At 44.2% G+C, this 24,307-nt stretch overlaps 1 long non-coding RNA gene across 1 annotated transcript in view; it reads left to right on the forward strand.

Moving 5' to 3' along the window:
• Window positions 1-23,393, forward strand: part of LOC308516709 — a 60,116-nt gene extending 36,723 nt beyond the window's left edge. The window contains exons 2-3 of the long non-coding RNA XR_013995775.1: window positions 17,802-18,014; window positions 21,124-23,393. This is a non-coding gene — a long non-coding RNA (uncharacterized lncRNA). The remainder of the gene's footprint in view (window positions 1-17,801; window positions 18,015-21,123) is intronic.
• The last annotated feature ends 914 nt before the right edge of the window (window positions 23,394-24,307 follow it).

The following is a 24,307-nucleotide window of genomic DNA, read 5'->3' on the forward strand; positions in this document are numbered from 1 at the left end:
TTTACTGTGAACATTCATCACTGGTGCTGGAGATGCACAGTTGCTAATTATTGTGTTTTTAACTTGTAATATACTGTAAATTTTGTATAATACTACTCTGACCTTATACAGAATAGAAAAGATGACAGGAGGCCTGTAATTATTGTATGGGAAAGAAATGCCTATAATTATCTACTATTTTTAGGAGCAGCGTGCATGGCCTCTTAATTTTCATAAGCTTTAGACATTCACACATTTCCTATCTTTGCGTGTGGATGATAAATTTTGCTCAAATGAAATCAGAAGACATACTGTTAGATGAGGAGTTAGCCAACTGGGAGCTTGATTACAATGAACAACACAAGCTTTGGTGCCAGCTAAAAAAGCGAGCATTTATTTGGATGAAATTTGTTTAAAGCAAGATTCAAAACATTAAACACACACACACACAGACACCATATTACTATATTGGGGCCTGAGAACGTGATTATTTGTTAGAGAATTGGTTAAATTACCTTGTGGAAAAGCATTAACCTAACAAAGAGAAAACCTCTAGGACATTTATCACATGTAGGGTGATTATGACAGCATGTTCTTATTAGAGATGAATATTTTGTGCTCATTAAGGTTACCCCCTTGAGTGCTCAAGGATGCAAAGTGTATTGCAGTGAAGTGCTATAGTTCTATTGTCTTGTGAGCACTTGCCGTTGGCTGGGGTGTTTCCTTCCAAGTTAAGGGGCCTCTAGTCCCAGTCCTGGCAGGGCCTGTATCAAAGCCACTGGGTAAATGGAACAGACTGGGAGGTTTTTAATTCAAACACTGCAGGGATCTATCTGCAAGAATTGAGAGTGCTATGGAGAAATCTCTGGTCTCCTGGTGTGGGATAGCAGGGAGGACAGGTGGATGGACTGGTGAGGAGTTAGTCGGGATCAGGCAGTTTAGGGAGAGAAGATGGTAGAGAAGGAGGAGATAAACCAGATGGCCAGGACGTGAGCAAGATAGGCGGAATGTGCCAGTCAACCACTGAGCTTCCCTCCCCACTGAACCCAAAAGCCGGAACCAAAAGTGGGGAGATGAGGGCAAAAGGAGATTGGCTGGTATTTCTTTGAAAGAGCCAATAGAGGGCAAGAGCAGGACAACTTAAACCCCTTCAGCAGTGAGCTTCTGCGGTAACCCGCTTGGGTCCCCGCCCTGCTGCAGGGAGCTTTTCTGTAATAAAAACTCTGCTTACCTCTTGGTCCGTGAAACTCATTCTTCAATTTTGCGAGACCACAAACCTGGACTCGGCTCGAATTTTGATATCACTAGGCCCCTGGGGAGTCTCCAGTGGGCCCCACTTGAAGGAAATTCAATCCACAAGATTCTAAACTAGAAACTATAGGCAAACTCAAACTGCCTACTTTATAAAGGAATTTTTCACTATAAAATAATTAGAAGTGGCTTACCCCACAGGAGCAAGTTTTTTCTGGCTGTTTCTGTTTTGTTTGCTTTTATAGAAGTGACTATTACTGTTATTAGCCTACTGGAAATTACACATGTGCAATTACAATGTAAAAGGTTGTATACAGCTATCAAAAAATATCCTCAGAAATATGAAACCTCACCCTAATCCCTCCCCCTACCTCATATGTTTTAATCTAAGACACGACAGAAAAGCACATTTAAAGTTTTGATTGGTTGGTTGGTTTATTGAGATTTTTAATGACCATGTAATAGAGAATTCTTAATGATCAAGAGTTGGCAGGATGTTTATTATGCATCAGGTCCAAGAGCTCAGAACCCATAAATACCTGGGTTAGTCAGTCTATAGTTTGTTCAATACATATCTTGAAAAAAATAAGGACATTTATTTATTTATTTGATACTTAATTTTTAAAAATATGTTTTTATTGATTTTTTTTTAGAAATAGAGGAAAGGAGAGGGATAGAAAGATACACACATCGATGAGAGAGAAACATCATCGATCGGCTGCCTCCTGCACGCCCTCCACAGAGGACTGAGCCCACAACCCCGGGCATGTGCCCAGGCCAGGAATTGAACCAGCGGCCTCTTGGTTCCTGGGTTGATGCTTAACCACTGAGCTACACTGGCTGGGCAGAATACTTTAAATAAAAACACATGGGCAAAAACCATAATCACAATACTATTATTGCATCTAAAATCTTCTTAAAGTTTTTAATGGCAGTGAATATATGTTGTCTGAAAGAATGAATGAATGATGAAGCCTTGGTGAAAGCGTTGTTAGTTGGGGTGGTCACCGATGGTGTGGTCCGGTAGAAAGTACATTAGTCTGGACTCAGCGGGACTTGAGGTCAAATAGAAAGTCTTCTACTTTTGTTTCCATCAAAATGCCCTCGATTTCTATAACAGCACCTGCCTCAGCACTCACAAGGCTATTGTCAGGTCAGCAATCCAAGAGGGAGCTGTGGTTCAGTGCAAGGACTTGGCAGCCAAACAGAGATCAGCGTGCAAGGTCCCCACCTGTGGGAAACTGATATAGGGTTAAGCCTCGGACTGACCTGCTGGCAAAGTCACAAACAAGTCCAGCTTAGAGGGCACAGTCCTCTTAGCATAATTAGGCTTGACCTTATAACACTCCCTAGATCTTATCTGGGAGGCTAATGGGCTGAGGGAAGTGCAGGAAGGATAGCCATGGTGTAAACAAGTGAAACTCACAAGAACAGTGTAACTTTGGTAACCACTGCCTTGTTTACCGCTCACTATAAAAAGCTTGGTGAGGCCTGAGCACAGGGAAGTCCTTCCTCTTGAGTTGGACTCTCTCGCCTGGTCCCCCAATATTCCCAAGTTATTCTCGTGTCTTTTCTATTTCATTTGTTGTGCGGCTCCTCTTCCAGACCCGAACCCTGAACCACGCAGGACGTGGAGGGGAACACTTACGACACCCACCATTTACTCTCCCTGAGCCTGTGAAGTCGTCTGTAAAATGATAATAATGATACCTGCCTCTCAGGATTGTGCTAAGAATCCAAGTATGTTAAGTAAACCTTCAGTAAAAGGTTTGTATTGTTTTTACGCGAACTTGCTTTGCTAAATTAGAATACTACCCAAATTTATAATGAGAAGTAACGTTTCCCATGTCCTTTATATTCTCAGTCTTTGGACTGTCTTCCTCTTCAAGGTGCTTTAGAAATTATTAAAAAGACGGAACTGTTGTTTCAGTGCTCACCAAATGAAGCTCCTCACTGTCAGGAGGCCAGTCTGGTGTGAGTTGCTCTCCTTGGCCCTGGCACTAGCTGAGTAAAGGCCCTGGATCAGAGATGTCCTGGCAGCGAGAACATTCACACCCACTCTTGAGCCAGGAGGTAGGTGTTAATGTCTCTCGCTGGATTCCTAGAAGCAGAGATATTTAACACCTTCCTGGGATCCATGAACCAGGCACTCTCTCTTTAAACCTAATTTGGCAGGTAAAAGGGAAAGAGCATTTCCAGTTGAGCAGTTGAGGAAGAACAGGAGGCTGTGCCACCAAGACAGAAGCCAGTTATTGCGGGATGAACCCTAAGTGGAGAAAGGGTAACTGGGTCGTCCAGAGAGTGACTTTAGTCAGGACTTTCCCCAACAAACCTCACCCATATGGACCAATGGGGATGTTAGGAAAGTAGTGGTTCTAGGACAGTGTACAGATGTGTAAAGTTTAGGACGGATTAGAAATCCACATTTCTGGCTGCAGCTTGAAATAAGGTACTCTGAGCAGCATGCTTGCCTGAGAGATTCTGTTCCCAGGAGGACCAGGAGTTCCTTTCTGGGGCCAGATGTAAGCAGGGGGACTCAGGAACCAGTTTCTCGGAAGAAAGAACAAGCAGTCAAGGATCTCAACCAAGTTGTCCTTTAAGTGGAACCCACTCGCTTGGGGTCAGTTTGGAGGATGCTCTGGATGGCTTGGCCACAAAGTTCACGGTGGAGGTTAGGCAACTCCAGGAATGAAGAAAAACTCGATTTTTAATTTTTTTGTCAGGGTTTGACTGGCAGCAGTGGTGGATTCTGACGTAGACTGAGCTCGAAATGTGCTTGTTTCCCCTCCAAAACTGAGGCCCATTTGCACAACAAGCAAAAAGGACAAGGTAAACAACTTCTATGTAGACTTTCCAAGGTCTGTTTCTCTGGATGACATTGCAAGAACCCTATGACACCACCTCACCCAGGGGTGAGCCCCAACACTAGGGATCCTTTCAACATCCCAAACAGGTCACCTCTTTGAAATGTGACAGCTCCCTAGAACGACTTTCTCATTTAAATTACATGGATATCCGATGAGCTCAGGCCAGAGGTGAAGCAGAGCAAACTCACACTCTTTGACTACAAAAGAAAATGCATATTTTTGATGAGCCTGCACCGGCTGCCTTCTCAGGCTTAGAATAATGTTTCATCCCCTTTTTGCCTACGAGGAATGTTGTAAGTAGGCATAAACAAATGCCTTCATTATTTATCCTAGTCGTGCTGCACTAAATCATTCTTCATGGGAAATGTGTTATTTTGTTTGGCTGGCAATTGGTTAAGCTAATAGGCTCTGAGAGTCTTCCTTGGAGTTAGCGCTTGAATTATTCTAGTGCAAGTGAGCACTGGTTAGATTAAAAGTTGTTATAAAAACTAGAGCCATGAGATTGAGTAAAAACGCTTCCATCACCCTGACCTCTGGCACCTTGAAACCCAGGTTGTATTGTGAATGTAAAGACAGTCACCTCTCCGCTGGGACCGTGGTCAAGTGTGCCACAGAGCCCTGAATGAATGTCCCTCTGGGAAATCAGACTAATGGGGAGGCTCCTTCCTAAGTTTTCTTCAGAGTGACCATCCTTAATGTAGAAGAAATGGTAAGCAATAGCAGGTTTTCCAAATGAAAACTCTGGTTTGGTGGATCATTAAATACTGTGTTTTGAGCCATACTAAGCAAAGTCATTGAAAACTCTGTCTCCCCATCCCTTTCATAAAACTCCCAGAAACTAGGCCAGAGATCGAGTGAAGTGGACATCTTGTCACCCATCCCCAAGCCAACAACCTTCCTGATTCTTCTGCTTCTGTCAATGGCACCATCATTGTCCTAGTTATTCAGTTCTATGGACACCGATTCCTAAAGATTCATCCTTTATTGTTCCCAAATACGGCAGAGTCTTTCAACTTTCATCAACATCAACCTAGTACAGGCCCACAACCCCAAAAGACCACATGTATCCCAACTCATCTTTCTGACACCATGATGCTGGCAGGATAGTGCCTTCATATTTATTTACCTATGTAGACTGGGCACTATGCTAAGTGTTGTACATGGGTCACTTTATTTAATTCCAAAAACCATGCTAAGAGGTCAGTCCTCTTTTTAAGCCAGTTTTCAAGTGCTTTACTCATGGTCACATGGTGAGAAGAGCTGGGATTTGAATCCAGGTGTTGTAAACATTGCATTTATGGCCAGATTCTTCACCCCTTCCAGTATCCTTGTCCTTTTCCATGTGAATTTGCAGTTCTCTCACCAAGAAATGGAATCCAGCCCTAGCCAGTTTTGCTCAGTGGATAGAGCGTTGGCCTGCGGACTGAAGGGCCCCAGGTTCGATTCTGGTCAAGGGCACAAGCCCTGGTTGCTAGTTCAATCCCCAGTTGGGGGCGTGCAGGAAGCAGTCAATCAATGATTCTCTCTCATCATTGATGTTTCTACCTCTCTCTCCCTCTCCCTTCCTCTCTGAAATCAATAAAAATATGTTAAAAAAATATAAGTGGAATCCATTTCCCTACCCCTTGAGGCTGAGCTCAACCATGGATTGCAGGGTTAATCAGTTTCCTTTATACTAGCAATGAACAAATAAAACTTGAAATTAAAAATACAATATTATTTACATTAACAACCCCCCAAATGAAATACTTAGTATAAATCTAACAAAATATGTACAAGATCTATATGAGAAACACTAAAAAACTATGAAGAAAGATACCAACTCAATAATGTACAGCTATTCCATGTTCATGGATAGGAAGATTCAGTGTTGTCAGGATGTCAGTTTTTTACAACTTGACCTATAGATTCAACACAATCCAAATAAAAATTCTAGCAAGTAGTTTTGTGGATATTGACAAACTGATTCTAAAGTTTATGTGGAAAGGCAAAAGACCCAGAATAGCCATCACAGTATTAAAGGAGGAGAATGAAGTTGGAGGACTGATACTACCCAACTTCAAGACTTATGATAAAAGTATAGAAAACAAGACAGAATAGTACTGGTGAAAAAGAAGACAAATAAATCAGTGGAACAAAATAGAAAGCCCAGAAACAGACCTAAACAACACATTAATCTTTGGCAAAGGAATAAAGGCAAAACAATACAGAAGAGATAGCCTTCCAACAAATGGTGATAGAACAACTGTACATTCATTTACATGCAAAAAACAAAACAAAAACACTAGAATCTAATTTTTACCCCTGTGATAAAAATTAACTGAAAATTGATCATAGACCTAAATGTAAAACTCAAAACTACAAAATGACTAGATGATAGGAGAAAATGTAGATTTTGGATTTGATGATGATGTTTCAGACACAACACCTAGACATATATACAAAATAAATAATTGATAAGCTGGATTTCATTGAAATAAAAAATAAGCAAAAAACTTTTGCTCTAAGAAAGTCAACATCAGCCCTGCCAGTGTGGCTATGAACCAGGAGGCCATGGTTTGATTTCTGGTCAGGGCACATGCCCAGGTTTTGGGTTTGATCCTAAATGGGAGGTGTGCAGGAGGCAGCCAATCGATGATTCTCTCTCATTATTGATGTTTCTATCTCTCTCTTCCTCTCCCTACCGCTCTGAAATCAATAAAAATATATCTTAAAAAACACACACACAAAAGAAAGTCAACATCAAGAGAATGAGAGAAAAAACCTAATACTGGGAGAAAACATTTGCAATAGACATATCTGATAGAGGAATGTTATATAAAATATATAAAAAACTAATAGAACTCAACAATAAAATACAACCCAATTTAAAGTAGACCTAAGACTTTAATAGATACCTCGCCAAATAAGATATACAGGTGGCAGATAAGTATATGAAAAGATGCTCATATCATTATCAATGGAGAAATGCAAATTAAAACAACAATAATATACCACTACACACCTATTAGAATGGCCAAACATTGATAACACTCAATACTGGCAAGGATGTGGAGCATTAGGAGCTCTCATTCATTGATGGTGGGAATATAAAATAGCACAGCCAGTTTGGAAAATAATTTAGCAGTTTCTTATAAAACTAAGCCTACTCTTATCATACAATCTAACAAACACACTTGTTGGTATTTTGAAAACTATGTTCATGCAAAGCCTGCTCATGGTGTTTATAGCAGTTTTATTTATAATTACCCAAACTTGAAAGCAACCAAGATGTCCTTCAGTAGGCTAATGGATAAGTAAATTGGTATGTCCAGACAATGGACTATCATCAGCATTAAAAAGAAATGAGCAATCAAGCAATGAAAAGACAAAATAATCTTAGTCTGAAATATTATAGTAACCTGATAGTACTAAATGAAAGAAGCCAATTTGAAAGAGTTTATGCTATAAGACTCCAACTACATGGAAAAGGCAAAACTTTGAAGTCAATAAAAAGACCAGTAGTTGCCAAGGGTTAGAGGGAAGGGAGGGGTGAGTAGGTGAAGCAGAAGGTTTTTATATTGCTACTAGAGGACCAGTGCATGAAATTCAGTAGGGTCCCTAGGCCTGGTCAGCGATCAGGGCCAATCAGGGTCTTCTGGCTGCCGGCCAGGGCCTTCCTTCATTGTGCGCTGCCCCCTGGTGGTCAGCGTATGTCATAGTGAGTGATCGAACTTCCTGGTCTCCCAGTTGAACTCTTGAGGGGACACTTTGCATATTAGCCTTTTATATATACAGATAATTATGGTTCTATGTTATTATGCATTTGTCAAAACCCATGTAATATACAACACTGAGATTGAACTCTAATGTAAACTACGTAATGGTTAGCAATAATGTGTCAATGTGGGTTCATCAGTTGAAATTATAATGTAGTATGTTCATCAATTGTGATAAATGTACCACTCTAGTGAGAGATGTTTATAGTGGGGGAGGCTGTGCAGTTGTGGGTAGAGGGATATATAGGAATCCTCAGTACTTTCTGCTAAAATTTGCTGTGAACTTAAAACAACTCTAAAGATAAAGTATATTTAAAAGGGGATAATAGCCCAGTGGGCATGGTTTAGTGGTTGAGTGTTGACCTATGAACCAAGAGGTCATGGTTCGATTCCCGGTCAGGGCACATGCCCAGGTTTCGGGCTCAATCCCCCGAGTGGGGTGTGCACGAGGCAACAGATCAATGATTCTCTCTCATCATTGATGTTTCTATCTCTCTCTCTCCCTCTCCCTTGCTCTCTGAAATAAATAAAAATATACTTAAAAATAAATAAATAAAAGGGGATAGTAAATTAATTAACTATCTTAAAAAACAACAACACAAGTGACGGGGTAGCCCTTTACCCTTAAAACCTTGCTTTCCCAGTATTTTGCCACAAATTCTGCTCTACCCAAAGTGGCCAATTCAAGATCCCCCAAATACTCCTGTCCTTTCCCATTGTCTTCCTAGCCCATAGAGTCTACTTCCCCCTCTCTTATGCACTGAGTCCTACAACTCCCCTAAGTCATCCTTTCTAAAGATGATGTTTCTTGTCCCTGAATGCCCCTGCATCTATGCTAATCCTCTGGCTCTTATCATTGGCTAACCTGTGGTATTAGGAAGGGCATTTTGTTTTTATGTATGTATATCAGCTCTCTGATGTGCAAATTCTTTCAGGACACAGACCTTGCCTTATGATTTGTGGTACCTCTCTCAGTCTTGTATTTAATTCAAAGATTAAATTAAAATCTACATTAAAACATCAGAGTGATAAGTGGCCACAAAGCTTCCACACTGGGAGCTGCATCTCACAGTTCCTCAGTGTCACAGTGCCCCGGTGGAAATGACTCCAAAGCAGCCTGCAGAGTTACCTTCTGATCCCCAAGGTGCTGGACCCTTGGGAGGTATTATTCTGGCCTTGGTGGTGAAGGCCCCAGGCTCTTCCATATTCTTTAAGGAGGTGACTTTGGTCTGGGAAACCTTACACAGCTTATTATCAGAAGGGCCACTCCTCTGCATGATAACCCCTGGGGAGAGTGAAAATGAACCCATTTCTAAGATGAATGGTCTGAGAGTCTTTTCCTGGGGCTGAAAGCTCTTAGCTCTGGCGTCTCTCTTGTTCCCTCAGAGCTCTAAAGCAGCAATTCTCAACTGGGTGTAATGGGAGAATGTCTAAATTCGATGGCAGTGGTGGGAGACAGTATTGCAAAGCTCCCCATTTGACACCTTCCCTGCCCAGCCCCAACCACACCCACAGTGATTGAGAACCTCCACTCTAATAGTTAAGCTGTTAGTGGGAGCAAACATCTGTCCACTCAACTAGGCATATTCTACCAGGGAAATCAGATTCTTTCCCAATGTACCTTAATTATACAAATACTAGAGACCTGGTGCACAAAATTTGTGCACAGATAGGGTCCCTAGGCTTGGCTGGTGATTAGGGCCAATCAGGTTACCCGCCTCCCTGCCTTCTTGCCTCCTCCTTCCCTCACTGCCAGCGTGCTGCCACCACGCAATTCCCTACCTTCCTGCCTCCTCCTTCTATCACTCCCTCAGTGCCCCACCACCGCTGCTGGTCACCCGCCATGATCCACGCCATGCCCTGGTGGTCAGCGCATGTCATAGCGAGTGATCGAACTCCCAGTCTCCTGGTCGAACTCCCTAGGGGACATTTTGCATATTAGCCTTTTATATATATAGATATCAGGTAAAATGTACTTTGCCCTGGCCCCAAATTATCTGAGCCTGGATCTCAATCTGATTATTTTATTTTAACAATTCCCACCTTTCAGAGTATTCAATTCTACCTTGTTCTGTAGAGAAGTCTGTGTGTCCACAAAAATACACCATGTGTCTTTGTCCTTGTGACTTTGAATAATTATACGAGGTTTTGATAGTGCATGTGCCTTGTGTATTTATTGAGCTTGTAGGTACATACATGCATAACATACTAATTAAATTATTCTAAAAACACAAATATTATGCAGGGCTATGGAAACACATTAAATATCTAAATCTACAAACTGCTGACAAACAGCACCTTTTCTAACAAACAAGAGCAGTTTCATAACAGTGTTAGAAAGCTGGCAATATGTCTGCTAAAATCTTTAATTAGGTACGGGCTTTTCCAGAAGCCTCTGAAGGCAAAAGGTGTCAATGGAGAAACTGTCCCAGCCTGCATGCTCTGCGGTGGCTCCGTTCCGAGCACAGATGGGCTGGTGAGGAAACTGTGAATGGACAAATGATAACAGACTACTCTGTAATTCCAACATCAGCTCATTAGCAATCTGTCAGAAATGTTCATGTGTATACGGGTGAGAATGCAGAAATTACCTGATTGTTACATGATCATGCATGTGTCTGACTGAAAAGGCCATTATAAGTGGATTGGCATAATGGCCATTAATAAAATGATAATGTCTCGGGAAGCACAGGCATTTGAATGCTTTGTAGTCTTGTTGGAACATGATGATTTTCTGTTCTCCTAGGCCATCACAGGAAGCTGAGATAACAATGGTTTTATGAGAGAAGTCATTAATAAATAAACAGCTAAGCCAGCATGGTGGGAAATGTGAGGGACATGAAGCCATCCGGGTTTCTAAAGAATGAGCAATGACATTTTTCAGTTCTGAAAAAGACGACATCAACCATTTTAAATTCCCTTGGATCATAAAGCTGGTTTCCAATTAATTTTATACTTGCTAGTTAGTGGTTCAATTAGCTGCCATGGAAAATATATTTATTTACAAACAGAGAAAGAAAAAGAAATTGCATTTATTTAGGTTGTGTGTATACAACAGGCTGAATCTGATGGGTAATCAAGGTTTGGTCTCTGAAGGGAAAAAGAGAATGGGGCAGGCCAAAATAATGACCTCACCTCTAGAACTTTATCCTAAGGAAATCACCAGACAAGTTTGCAAAGATGTATATTCCTCACAGTGTGGTTCAAGGACTACCAACATCGATGTCACCTGTAGTACTTGGCAAAACTCAGGTGGCTGGGTTTTATGCCTTTCTGTATAAAGTATTTTTTAAAACATATTTTATTGATTTTTTTTTTTTTTTTTTACAGAGAGGAAGGGAGAGGGATAGAGAGTTAGAAACATCATCAGCTGCCTCCTGCATGCCCCTACTGGGGATGTGCCCACAACTAAGGTACATGCCCTTGACCAGAATCGAACCTGGGACCCTTCAGTCTGCAGGCCGACACTCTATCCACTGAGCCAAACCGGTTAGGGCAATACCTTTCTTCTTGAAGCAGAATCTCTAGATGTGGGGCCCATGCATCCATATCCTATCGAATAAAGAGGGAATATGCTAATTGACCCTCATGCCATTGCAAAGATGGCGGCGCCCACAACCAATAAGGAGGGAATATGCTAATTGACTGCCCCACCCTCAAAGATGGCGGCACCCACAGCCACAAGATGGTGGCGCCCAGTCCCCTCAGCCCTGCTAGGGCGCCTGCCTCCGGAGTCCCCCAATCCCTTCAGCCCCCCAGCTGCTCAGGGCTGGCCCGAGGCACAGGCAATCCTCAGATGGTGGCTGTTCAGCTGCCCAGGGCCGCCCGAGGCTCAGGTAACCAGGGATAGCCAAGGCTTGCGCTGCCGGCAGTGGCAGCAGCAGAGGTATGATGGGGCGTCACCTTCCCCTGATCGCTGGGTCGCCTCCCGCCCCTGAGGGCTCCCAGACTGTGAAAGGGGGAAGGCCAGGCTGAGGGCCCCCCTCCAGTGCATGAATTTTCATGCACCGGGCCTCTAGTATTTAAAATAACCCAGGTGATTCTTGGTCACATTAGAGTTTGGAGATCATTGATATATAGGGATGTTATTGCAATATTATTTAAAAGAGGATTAAAAGGAGGAGAGCCTAAATGTTCACCAGAAGAGGATTAGGTCAAATAATGATCTATAATAATAAAGTGTAATATGCTAATTAGACCAGATGTCCTTCTAGTGAAGCCAGGGCTGCAGCCACAGGATCCAGGCAGCCACCCACAGCTGTGAGGGAGGGATCCAGGCAGCCACCCAAGGCTGTGAGGGAGAATCAAGGCAGTTGCCATGGCTGTGAAGGCCTACTCTTACTTAAATTTCGTGCCTCGGGCCTCTAGTGATACAATAATATTCTGCAGCTTTGAATATGTGTAGATCCATATTTATTGACATAGAAAAATGTTCACACCATATTGCTGAATGACAAAAAGCAGATTACACAACAGTGTATATTATCTGGTAACATCTTTGTTTCTAAATATGTGTGGGCAATGCCAGAATATCAATAGTGCTTATCTCTGGATAATACCCTTATTTTCCATTGCTTTGCTCTATATTTTCTGATTCCTTTGTAGTGAACATGCATTACTTTTATATTTTAACTAGAGGCCCGGTGCACAAAAATTTGTCACTCGGGGGGGAGAGGGGGTCCCTCAGCCCGGCCTGTGCCCTCTCACAGTCTGGGACCCCTCAGGAGATAACGCCCTGCTGGCTTAAGCCTGCTCCCGGGTGGCAGAGGGCAGGCCCAATCCCTAGGTGCAGCCCCTGGTCGGGCTCAGAGCAGGGCCGATTGGGGAGTTGGGGCGCCTTCCCCTGTCATGCACAGAGCAGGGTGGATTGGGAGGTTGCGATGCCACCCTCAGTCACGTTCAGGGTAGCGCCGATTGGGGGGTTGGGGCACCACCCCCTGTCACACTCAAGGCAGGGTCGATGGGGAGGTTGCAGCGCCACCCCCTGTCATGCACAGAGCAGGGCCCATCAGGGGGGTTGGGGCTCCGTACCCTGTCATGCACAGAGCAGGATCAATCAGGGGGTTGGGGAGCTCCCCCCTGTCACTCACAGAGTAGGGCCGATAGGGGAGTTGGGGCACCGCCCCCTGTCACACTCAGGGCAGGGCGGATCAGGGGGTTGGGGCACCGCCCTCTATCACCCACAGAGCAGGGCTGATCAGGGGGTTGGGGCGCCGCCACTGTCACACTCAGGGAAGGGCCAATGGGGAGGTTATGGCTCTACCCCATCACACACAGAGCAGGGCCCTTGGGGGCCGGGGGGGTTGGGGCGCCGCACCCTGTCACACACAGAGCCGCAGGGCGATCAGGGGGTTTGGGCGCTGCCCCCTGTCACGCTGATCCTGGTGCTGGGAGGCCTCGCGGCTCCGCTGATCCCGGTGCTGGGAGGCATATTACCCTTTTACTATATAGGATAGAGGCCTGGTGCATGGGTGGGGCTGGCTGGTTTGCCCTGAAGGGTGTCCTGGATCAGGGTGGGGGTCCCCACTGGGGTGCCTGGCCAGCCTGGGTTAGGGGATGATGGCTGTTTGCAGCTGGTCACACACCCTTCAGGGTGGGGGTCCCCACTGGGGTGCCTGGCCAGTCTGGGTGAGGGGCTGAGGGCTGTTTTCAGGCCGACTGAAGCTCCCAACTGCTCCTTTTTTTCTTTTATTTTTTTTTTATTCTGGGCCAGCTTTAGCTCTGGCTCCAGCTCTGAGGCCTCTGCTACTGAAAGCAGATATCTGCTTTGTTTGGGTTCTATAATCGAAACAATGTATAACTCCAGCTCTGAGATCCCGGGCTCGCTGAAAGCAGGTTTCTGGGGTTTTGTTTAGCTTCTATATTTGTTACAATGTTTCTTAAACTGCAAGCTCAGAGGCCGGCAAGGCAGGGGGGAGCGTTGGAGTCCTCTGTCACTGAAGCAAGCAAGCCTCATGTTAGTTTCAAGCTGCCTGGCTGCCGGCCGCCATGTTGGCTGGCAGTTAATTTGCATATCTTGCTGATTAGCCAATGGGAAGGGTAGCGGTCATACACTAATTACCATGTTTCTCTTTTATTAGATAGGACTAGAGGCCCAGTGAATGAAATTCATGCACTGAGGGGGAAAAAAGGTTCCTCAGCAAGGCCTGCACCATCTCACAGTCCTGGACTTGAGGGGAATGGGCCTAAGCCGGCAGGTGGACATCCCTTTTGCAGTCCGGGACCCCTCACTCTTTACCACCCCCCTGCTCGCTGCTCCTTACTGCTCAGCTCACTGCTCCTTAGCAATGCCGCGGAGGTGGGAGAGGCTCCTGCCACCGCAGCTGCGCTTGCCAGCTGTGAGCCTGGCTTCTGGCTGAGCGGCGCTCCCCCTGTGGGAGCACACTGACCACCAGGGGGTAGCTCCTGCATCGAGCGTCTGCTCCTTGGTGGTCAGTGCATGTCTTAGCGACCGTTCGTTCTGGTCGTTCTGCGTAACAGTCGCTTAGGTTTTTATTATATAGATAACTGAATAAAGCTATTTAGAAAAACAGAAAAGTATTTGATATTTGATTTGCTGGACAGATATTTCAAGGGTACCATCCCATTGAAATTTGTGGCTGGTTAATACAGAAGGTAGCAATGACTGCTTGATCTGTTTAATAAGCAAATTATCTAGATGACATCTTTCTGTTGGTCCATAGATCAGGCAATATGGCCACTGGAGTAGAACCCTCAGGGGCTTTATGGCTGATGTTTTAGGTCATAGGGACTTTTTCTTATTAGAACCAGTGCCTTTTGTGAAGGTTCAGAATGGTGAGGAGGGCTGAGAAGTATATTTTGATTTTGGGAAGTGAATCTGGTGTTTAAAAAAAGACTTTGAGTCTTCCATATGGGAAAGATCTGCAGCAATAGAAAAGATAATGAAAGAAAGGGTGGGCCACTGAGTTGCCATTGTATTATGTTTTTTATGATTTTCTCAACCTCTTGACCCTAAAAGTGTTTTTTCTTTCTTTCCTCCATCTTCTTCAGCTTATTCTTGTAATAAAAGAGAGGTGAAATGGGATCCACTGAAAATTCTGGTATTAAGAGTGCCTTTTTCTTAATCTAGTTGTTTTAAATGTTGTCAGGATGTAACATAATTGGTCGTGGTAAATGACACTGGAACCACATTGCTATTCACTCTGGAAATGATGTGAGCTCAGCATGCTGCTGATCAAATGCATTTCTGCATTAAAACTATTACAGGCGGAATGACTCGATGGGATTCCGTCCTCTTAATAGTTTTCCAGGGTTTATGCTGAAAGGGTTCTGTCAATCAAGACTGAAAATCAGCTTAGCACCCTGACTCTGGTTAATAAAATGCAACTGCCAGGATCTCAGCTCAGAGGCCACCGTTCCCTGGTTTCAACATTATCAAGTCTCACTAAAAATACCTCATTACAATTGATGCTCACTGATAATACTTTTCCTTCCTTCCTTCCTTCCTTCCTTCCTTCCTTCCTTCCTCCCTCCCTCCCTCCCTCCCTCCCTCCCTTCCTTCCTTCCTTCCTTCCTTCCTTCTTATCTTCCTTTCTTACTGCAAAGAATACCTCCAGAAAGTCTCCACCTTACACAAAGCCTGCTAGAAGAGAGGCCCATATCAAAGGCCGAGAGCAGAGGGGAAGTAGGGCAGCTAAACGTGTTTCCACGAGTACCCTGCAGACAGACTGTGAAGATTCTGACTGTTTGGGTGGCTTGGAGTCAGAATAATGCACAAGAATTGATACAGAAATAGGGCCGCGGTTGTAAAGGGGGCTCTGATGGCTCTGTCACCAATAATGGGGAGATAGGAATTCCAAATGAAAAACTTTTATTTTACTAAGGAAAACAAGATGTCACAATGCAGAAAGCCTGTGGCAACGGATAGGCCAGTTCGAGAGAAGAAAGCCTTTTGAGTCCCTAACTCACTGCCTGGCTGTGTAGTCCCCATGTCACCGTCTCTCAGTCCTTCTATGACAAAGATTTCTAGGTCAATTGATTCCAATTCTTTTCAGAAAGAAATATTTCTCTTCTGGCTTCTTGGACTGGGGCCCCAGCACTAAAACAATCCACATTAAAAGGACATTAGGGAGGTCAAAGTGCTGGAGAGAGGCTTGATGGCTTTGAAACTAATTCTACTTTCCAGAAAGTTTCTGCTGGCTTCTCTGAGGAAGTAGAAAGTGGAATAAACAAACAGAGCCTGGGGTGAGGGGTGAGCCTTCCCCTCCAGTGCATGCTCAGCATGGTGAAATATCATTAAGGTGTACAACCAAGTAGGAATCTAAGAGGAAACATTATTAATTATACTTCAAAGTTGTTTATTTGAGAGCCTCTATTCAAGGCAACTGGGATGGTATCACAGGAAGAAAGAAGAAAACAGATTTCCGTAGGTGGTAGAGCTATTGTTAAGACAGTTTTAATGAGGCAGCCTGGGCATGGTCTTCTTAGCATGACCACAATGGCTCTGGAGGCTGTGGGGCCTCATGATATTCATGTGCGGGAGTGCTAGACTCCATTCTATTGCCTCAGAGTCCTTTCCAAACGTCAACTGCCTGCATTTCCCTGGTCAGTGAAAAGAATAAGCATATGCAAATGTTTCATTTGTTGTTTTATTACATTGGCCTGTATTTCTTCCAGGTGTGTTTCTCTTCAGTTATATATTCTAGCACACGTTGCCCCATGTGCAGGTTAGGAGCTGGGCTTCCTGCACTCTCTTTAGGATGAATTAGGACTGGCGTATAATGTGGACTTGTTATGTTCTTTTTTAAAAAAAAAATATATATATATATATATATATATATATATATATATATATATATATCAGAGAGGAAGGGAGATGGAGAGAGAGACAGATACATCAGTGATGAGAAAGAATCATTGATTGGCTGCCTCCTGCATGCCCCACACTGGGGACCAAGCCCACAACCTGGGCATGTGCCCTGACTGGGAATCAAACCGTGGCCTCCTGGCTCATAGGTTGATGCTCAACCACTGATCCATGCTGATCAGGCTTATCACTTTTTAATGTTTTTTTTATAATTCTTTTCACATTAGGAGAAAGTGGGTCTCATGGTGAGAAGTGACATATGTCCTCAGCTGGAAACTAACTTTGGTGGCTACTTTACAAGATTACCCTCTGAAAGCATGACAGTAGCCCAGGACTGTAAGACTCGTAGCCCCATAAGACAGTTGAAGAAACTAAGGCTCAGAAAAGTTGAGCAACTTGCTCCATATCACCCAGCTATTGAATGGGATTTAGAGCCAGGACCATCTAGCACCAAATGCTGCTTTCTTTGTACAACACCCGTCTGGACCTATGCAATGCTGAGTTCTAGGCCTGCTGCCTGGACATGAGCCAGTCCAGGAATCTGGGACAGAGTGGTCAGCGGCGTAGCAGGAGAGCCAGGAGAGAGGGAATCAGAAAGTTAAGAGAAGAGAGCTTTGAGCAAGTGGGAGTGACCACATAGGTCAAACTGTGCAGTGAGGTTAAGCAAGATGACAGCTGAAAGTAGTTCATAGTGTTTCATATTTGAGACAATGTTGTCTTGAAAGCAGGTTCATCAAAATGGAGATAGTGGTTATAAGGTGCGGTCACCCTGAGTAAGGAGTGGCTGGTAAGGAAGTTGGCAAAGCAAGAGACAGCTACTTTCTTTAGAAATTTGGATGTGAATGAAAAGAGACATCTGGGCAACGCTTAAGGACGAAGAGAGTTAGGAGACTGAATGCAAAACCAACCCCGATTATTCATCCCTCCCTTCAAGATGTGACTGTGCAGCTCCTCCCATCATGAAGTAGAGTCTAAAGTAGAGTCTATTTCTTTGTTCCTGGGCTGGCCTTGTGACTTGCTTTCTTGGGGGTGGGGGGGGGGGAGGTGGGGGGGGAGAATATTGTGCCAGTTCTAAAGGGCTGGGTACTTCAGCTCTCTCTTTCTTAAAATCCCACCCAGCCACCAAGAGAGTAAGCCTGAGCTGACTTGCCGGAAAGCTGATCCGTGGCCCGTCTCCCACTTCACCACACGGATAACCTGCTCATCGTGCGGCACTGAGTGAGATCGTCCTTGATCACCTGACCCGCCAGCCGGGCAGTCAGTACTTCAGGCCCAGCTGACGTCAGTGCAGCCTGGCCCCGAGCAATAGAATTGCCCACAACTCATCAGCTTGTGAGTAACAAAAATTCTTATTGCTTTAAACCACCACGTTTGGGTGCTTTGCTACACAGCAATAGTTAACTGATTCAAGAGATAATCGGAAGGTTTTTATTACCTTGCTTTGGCCTGGAGGAGATTTGAGCATATCCGTATGTTGAGGGTTAAAGATAGATTTAAGATCCAAAAATGGGGAAATGAGCGATGGGATGTGACCTCAAGCTCAGGTGGAAGATGAGCCTGGGGAAGGCAGAGGGCCTCCTTTGTTATCAAGAAGAGGCGGGAGTAGGGTGTCCTGGACTAAACTGGGTGCATCACTGGCGCTTCAGCCCTAAACTCTGACTCGGTGGTAGCTTCCTCAGCTGCATCTCTGAACATGCTCACATTTAACTGTGGGGAGCCGGCACGGCCATGACATACTCATGCCAGCTCAGCCTGGTTCAGTGACCCTGAATGGGGGCGATGAAAGGCGTAGAAAAGACAGACAAGAGAATGAAAGCCGGGTCTAGGTGGGACGCTGCTCCTCGGATGGACAGCGCCAGCACCCACAAACGATGTCTTTATTTTATAGCTGATGCCATGAGGCAAAGTAAGGGCGTGATCAAGATGTTTACAACATTCTCGTGGGTTTCGATCCAACTCAACTACATGCACCTGAACTCTATCACTCAGGCACAGGGGGCCACGTGTTCGGACCATAGGTTCAAGCTTACAGCTATAGCTGTTGGCTATAATTGTGCTGGGTAGGCTCTGCCCTCCAAGCTGGGACTTGCACGTGGCCATGAGAGGACTGTGCCCTCTCATTAGTCCAAGGCTTGAACCTGTCCAAACACTGTAGCCCTGCCCCATATTTAATATCCAACCAAAATCTAGCACCCCGAACTCATGCATGTCCATATCTGTCAAAGCTAAATGGGGCTTGAGACAGATTTCCTTTTGTTTCCACTGGTATGTCAAATGCCGCAGTGACAGCAAAGAATAATCTTCAGCTTGTGTATAACGAGGTCTGAAATTTCCGTCTCCACGCCTTGATCATGAATCTTATTTCACTAGATAAACTGACAGCAGAGTCTCAGGCACTTAAAATTTTGGGGGGTGGGGTGGGGGGGGGGAATCAACACAACCACCCACAACTATTTTTTTTCCCTGCTGTCACTTTTATGGTTCAGTTATTTTGTCTATATGCATGCATTCCCAGTTTTGTCTGGATTCCTCAACAGCCAACTCATTCCTTAATCCCAGACATATGCTCCTCTATCCTGAAAAATGACTTAGTAGAAAGACAACTGGTTTGGGGGGTTTGGGCAGAAAAACTGAATTCTAGTCTTGATTCTGCTGTCAGCCAGCAAAATTACCTGAGTTGTCACTTAGCCTCCATTTCCTTATCTGAAAAATATGTTCCTCCAACAAATACTTACTGAGTACTTACCATGTACCAGGCACTGTTGTAAGTGCTTAGGATACATCAGTGAACAAAACAAAGACCCTGCCTTCAGGGAGCTTACATTCTGGAGGAGTCAGACAGTGGGAACAAATGCAGTCAGCAGGATGATAACACCATATAATAGATGGTGAAAAGTGTTACGAAAATAATTAAAATAAAGTGGGGGTAGGGGCTGGTTGCCAGTTAAAAGGATCCCCTGAGGAGGTGAAGGGGTTACCTACCATGAGGGTATCTGGAGGAAGAAAGGTCCAGGCAAAGTCCCTAAGGCATTTCCCCAGCCTTTCTTTTCCTCCACGCCACATTTCTGCTTGTTGAGCTCAGAGAAGGTTTATAGGCCAGTCTTTGTACTATCCCATACATTTCTTTGAACAGCCAACACATGAACAACTCGTCCCTTTGAGCTAGTCCCATGGGCATTAGGTGCAAGAAAGAGCCTATTGCCTTGTGTTTGCTCTCAGGGACCTCTGTGTGGGATGTTTCTGCCACCCACAGGCTAGATCTGTGCTACGCCAGACATCACCTGAGTGTGTCCTCCTGCTCTGCATGGGGCAGCTGAAGCTGAAAATTGCAGATTGAAAAGACATGGCTCTTGATAAAGTAGCTCTCATTTCTGAATGCCTGTAAGTGCCAGGTGCCTTACGTTCTTTGTTTCCCCTAATCCCCACAACACTCCCAGCTCTTTCCGAGGTTAGCATTTCCCCATAAGAAATGGAGACTCGGTTTGTTTAGGAAACTTCCCTAGGGTCACATAGTTAGTAAGTTTCATAGCCAGAATTTTATTCCCGAGTGCAAGTTTTTTCAGGTATATCACATGGCTTCATTTCTAAATACCCTTTAATCTTGTCAAACATCCTGAGGTCAAATTCCAATTCTACCACATTATAACGGTGTGGTCATGGACAAGTTACTTAACTTTCCTGAGCCTTCATTTCCTCATTTGTGAAACATGTATAAGTACCCATCTCATAAAGGTATTGAGAGGACTCAATGACATAATTCTATAAAGCTTAACATAGTATCTCTCATGTAACTGCTAATATATGTTAATAATCATTCTTATGTATTGTTGATGGATTTTTAAAAGCACGTATGTATGTTAAGATATCTCTGGAAGGGGAAGCTGGAACAAAAAAATCTCATTTTTCGCTTTGATTATTTGTACATGCTGTACACATTTAAATGTTGAGCTATATGATATTACTTATTCAAGCAAACAATTAGATAATGTTTTAAAGAAATGCTGTTATTATCAGTGTAAGGAATTTGTAATGAGGAAGCTGGATTTGGAGGTAGATGGATTTGGAGGAGGTTTCTTGGAGGAGAAGAATTGAGCAGGGCCTTGGAGCAGTTACAGAGTTTTGGTGACAATAAAGAATTGAAAGATTCTTGCAAATTAGAGCGTAAATGCAGGAAAGAGTAGCCAGTGAACACCGTCTGTTCAATGATAACTGTGTGATGTTCTGGCAACAACTAATCTAGTGACTAATCCAGGTGATAAGCACCTACGGTGGAGAAGAGATAGTATAAGTAAAACATTGCCAAAATATTGCACCTCACACAAACATTGAGAAAGATTGCTGGTGAGGCCAATTCCATGAGCCCTGCTGCCGGAATTATTCTGGTTCATCAATCCAAATTGAGCTGGAGGAACCTTTGACATCCCCCTCTCTCTGCTTGCAGGTCAGCGGTCTCCAGTCCCGAGGTCATCGCTCATCAAGAGGGGATAATCTCAAGGACAGCAGGACCTACTTCATCCCTTGGATTTAGGAGGGAGAAACCCATCAGGCCACTAAACAGTAACAATGACCCACCATTAAACACACCGAGAGAAGAGCGTGATGAGGAATTTGTACAAGAAAAGTCCAGGAGTTCTCGCTGACAATGTCTGACCACAGTGAGCTCTGCCCATTGAACTGCAATAAAAACTGCCCCCCTCCCCAGAGCTGTGTGGATGTGGACACAGTTCAGGCAATGGACTATGCCTGGATATAACAGAGTGAAAAGGATTTGGACTGTGGGGGTCAGATAGACCTGGGTTTGAATTGTTATTCTGCCACTTCTCTCTAGTATGCTTTGGCAACATTTAAAAATCCCTGCCTCATTTTTTCTTATCTGCAAAAAAGTAGCTGAGACCTACACTGGGTCTTTTAAGAGGATCAAATACAACAGTGTTTGAAAAGCACAAGCTGGGTACTTCTTGTTATGGAAAAAGAGCAGGATGTGTGGCCAAAAAGGGAACCTACACAATGAAAATTATTCTCAAACAGCACTCAGCTTCAGAATGGATGCCTATTGCCCGAGCCCAGTGGTCGGCAAACCCATTAGTCAACAGAGCCAAATATCAACAGTACAATGACTGAAATTTCTTTTGAGAGCCACATTTTTTAAACTTAAACTATATAGGTAGGTACATTGTTATTAACTTAATTAGGGTACTCCTAAGGCTTAGGAAGAGCCACACTCAAGGGGCCAAAGAGCCGCATGTGGCTCACGAGCCGCAGTTTGCCGTCCACGGCCCTAGCCTGTTTGGCTCAGTGGGTAGAGCGTTGGCCCGTGGACGAAGGGTCCCGAGTTCGATTCTGGTCAAGGGCACACACCTCAGTTGCAGTCTCGATCCCTGTGTGGGAGGCTACCAACTGATGTGTTTCTCTCACATCAATATTTCTTTCTCTGTCTCTGTCTCTCCTCTTCTACTCTCTCTAAAAATCATTGTAAGAATGTCCTCAGGTGAGACTTAACAAAAGAATTTAAAATAAATAAATAAAGACCATTAAAATAAAAACACAAAAACTAAGAGAGAGAGAGAGAGAGAGAGAGAGAGAGAGAGAGAGAGAGGAGAATGTATGCTTATATCTCTAGCTCAGATACCAGGAGAGAAAAAGGGAAAAGCAGACAGTTAGATTCTGGCTCTTATATAAGAAAATTCACTCTAAATAATTTTCAGTGTTGCTCTCCTTCCTCAAGCACTGGGGCCGCAGGGCATTATGCCAAAGGAGCCAGCAGCCTGGCAGATATTTTAAACTGATTTTGAGGCCGAACGACAGGCCATTTGTGCCATATGCCACTGACACGTTAATCCAGGCAAGGATGCTAGGCTCCTGGGGACATCCATGTTGAAATGCCATTTAGGCAGGGCACACCAAGTCCAGTGGCAGAAGTTCATGAACACAAACAGCGGAGGCGGCCGAGAAGGTAGAAGCGGAAAGGAGGAGCGAAAGGGAAGTGCAGTGTCAAAGCTTTGAAAGATTTTCTGAGTTGCAGGCACTTCATTATGCTTCTAGGAGGAGAGCTCCAGATTCAACAAAACATCAAAACTGGGTATTAACAGGCTGAGCAAAGGAGGGTCTGTGACTTTTGCACACATGCAGCATGAAGCCAACACCATGACGCTTCCGTCCATGGGCAAATACCGGGCGATGCTCCAGTCCACCAGAATGACCTCTTTTATTCCTGCAGTTTCATTGTAAACAGCAAGTGGCTGCTGAGCAACTCTAGTAGAGGCCTCAGTATCTGACTCTCCAGGATCCAATTTGGTGGGAGCTCTCTGGGCCTTTGGTCTCCCTCTCCCCTTTGCCCAGCCCTGTTTCCTGGTTGCTATGAGCGGTAATGAGCTTCTCCACCCCAGCATGCGGACAGGCGCCCAGCCAGCACATGAAAAAAGGCTGAGCTCATGTGGGCCAACTACTCAAACTCATGGGCAGATCACACATCTCCTTTTTTTCCTTATTCTGGGATGCAATGATACTAATGATTTTTTTAAAAGTAGGAATAGGGAGTACAATGGCTTTCTGGGAAAAAGAAAGTCACAAAGCAGGGTAACTGCAAGAGACATCATAAAAGGAGCTCAGAATGAAATGCCCACCCACTCTTGTCATTGGATCAAATGATTTTGCAGCAGCAAAAAGAACATTCTAACTTAGGGGATCTTAATAAACAAATGGATTAACTGCCTCAATTGTGTTCTTCCAAGCAAATGAAACTTTAAAAAATCAACTCTTCCTATTAATGCTAGTTAATTTTCATAACCAAAAGAATCTGAAAGATCATAAAATATAAGATTTGGCCACTAAAGAATGAGAGCATGTCTCAGAATGCTCTGTGGTGAGTAGTTCAGAGTTGTCCGTGTTGAGTGTGGGCTCTGGAATCACCCCTTGATCCAGAGCTCTTTCCCTTATTCAGTAATGGCCTTTGGCGACTTAACCCCACAACTCCCCCAAATCTGTTTCTTCATCTATAAACTTGCACATAGTACCCCCATCTTACAGGGTGGTTATGGGAATTAAAAGAGAAGATATGTAAGTAGCAAGGGGCATACCTACTGGCATCAGGGTATCTATATTACAGTGATAGGCCTGATTTTGAGAACTACATATCATTTATGTTTTTCAGTGCAGAGACATTACTCATTTGAATTCTTAGCAAAGGCTAAATAGATATTTTAATCACCAAAACATAGGCATTTTCCAAGCCTTCACCTCCAAAGCCATTGGGCTGCCTTATGCATTATAAAAGATTTGTATGAAGTAAAAGAGTTGGGTTTTTGCTCAGAAATAGCTTAAAGTCAGCCCTGAAGAATAGTAATACCACTCTTAATCTAAGACCCAATGTTCAGCAATGCCTTTGCTCTATGCACCCAGATAACCCATCTGAAATGAGATCCAGATACTCTATTGTGGTTGTCTCTTAAACGGTTTCCCTCTACCCATTCTTGACCCTCTCCCCGCGGCCCCCCCCCCCCCCCCCGTGCAGCCAATCCACAGAACACCCAGAAGCTCTGCATAATGTAAGATGCATCATGTCATCTTCTCAAAAGCTGCTGATGGCTCCCTTTCTCACACAGAATGAAATCCAAAGTCCCCACTTC

This window comes from Myotis nattereri (genome assembly GCF_964212035.1).
Source record: "Myotis nattereri genome assembly, chromosome: 3".
NCBI lineage: Eukaryota > Metazoa > Chordata > Mammalia > Chiroptera > Vespertilionidae > Myotis > Myotis nattereri.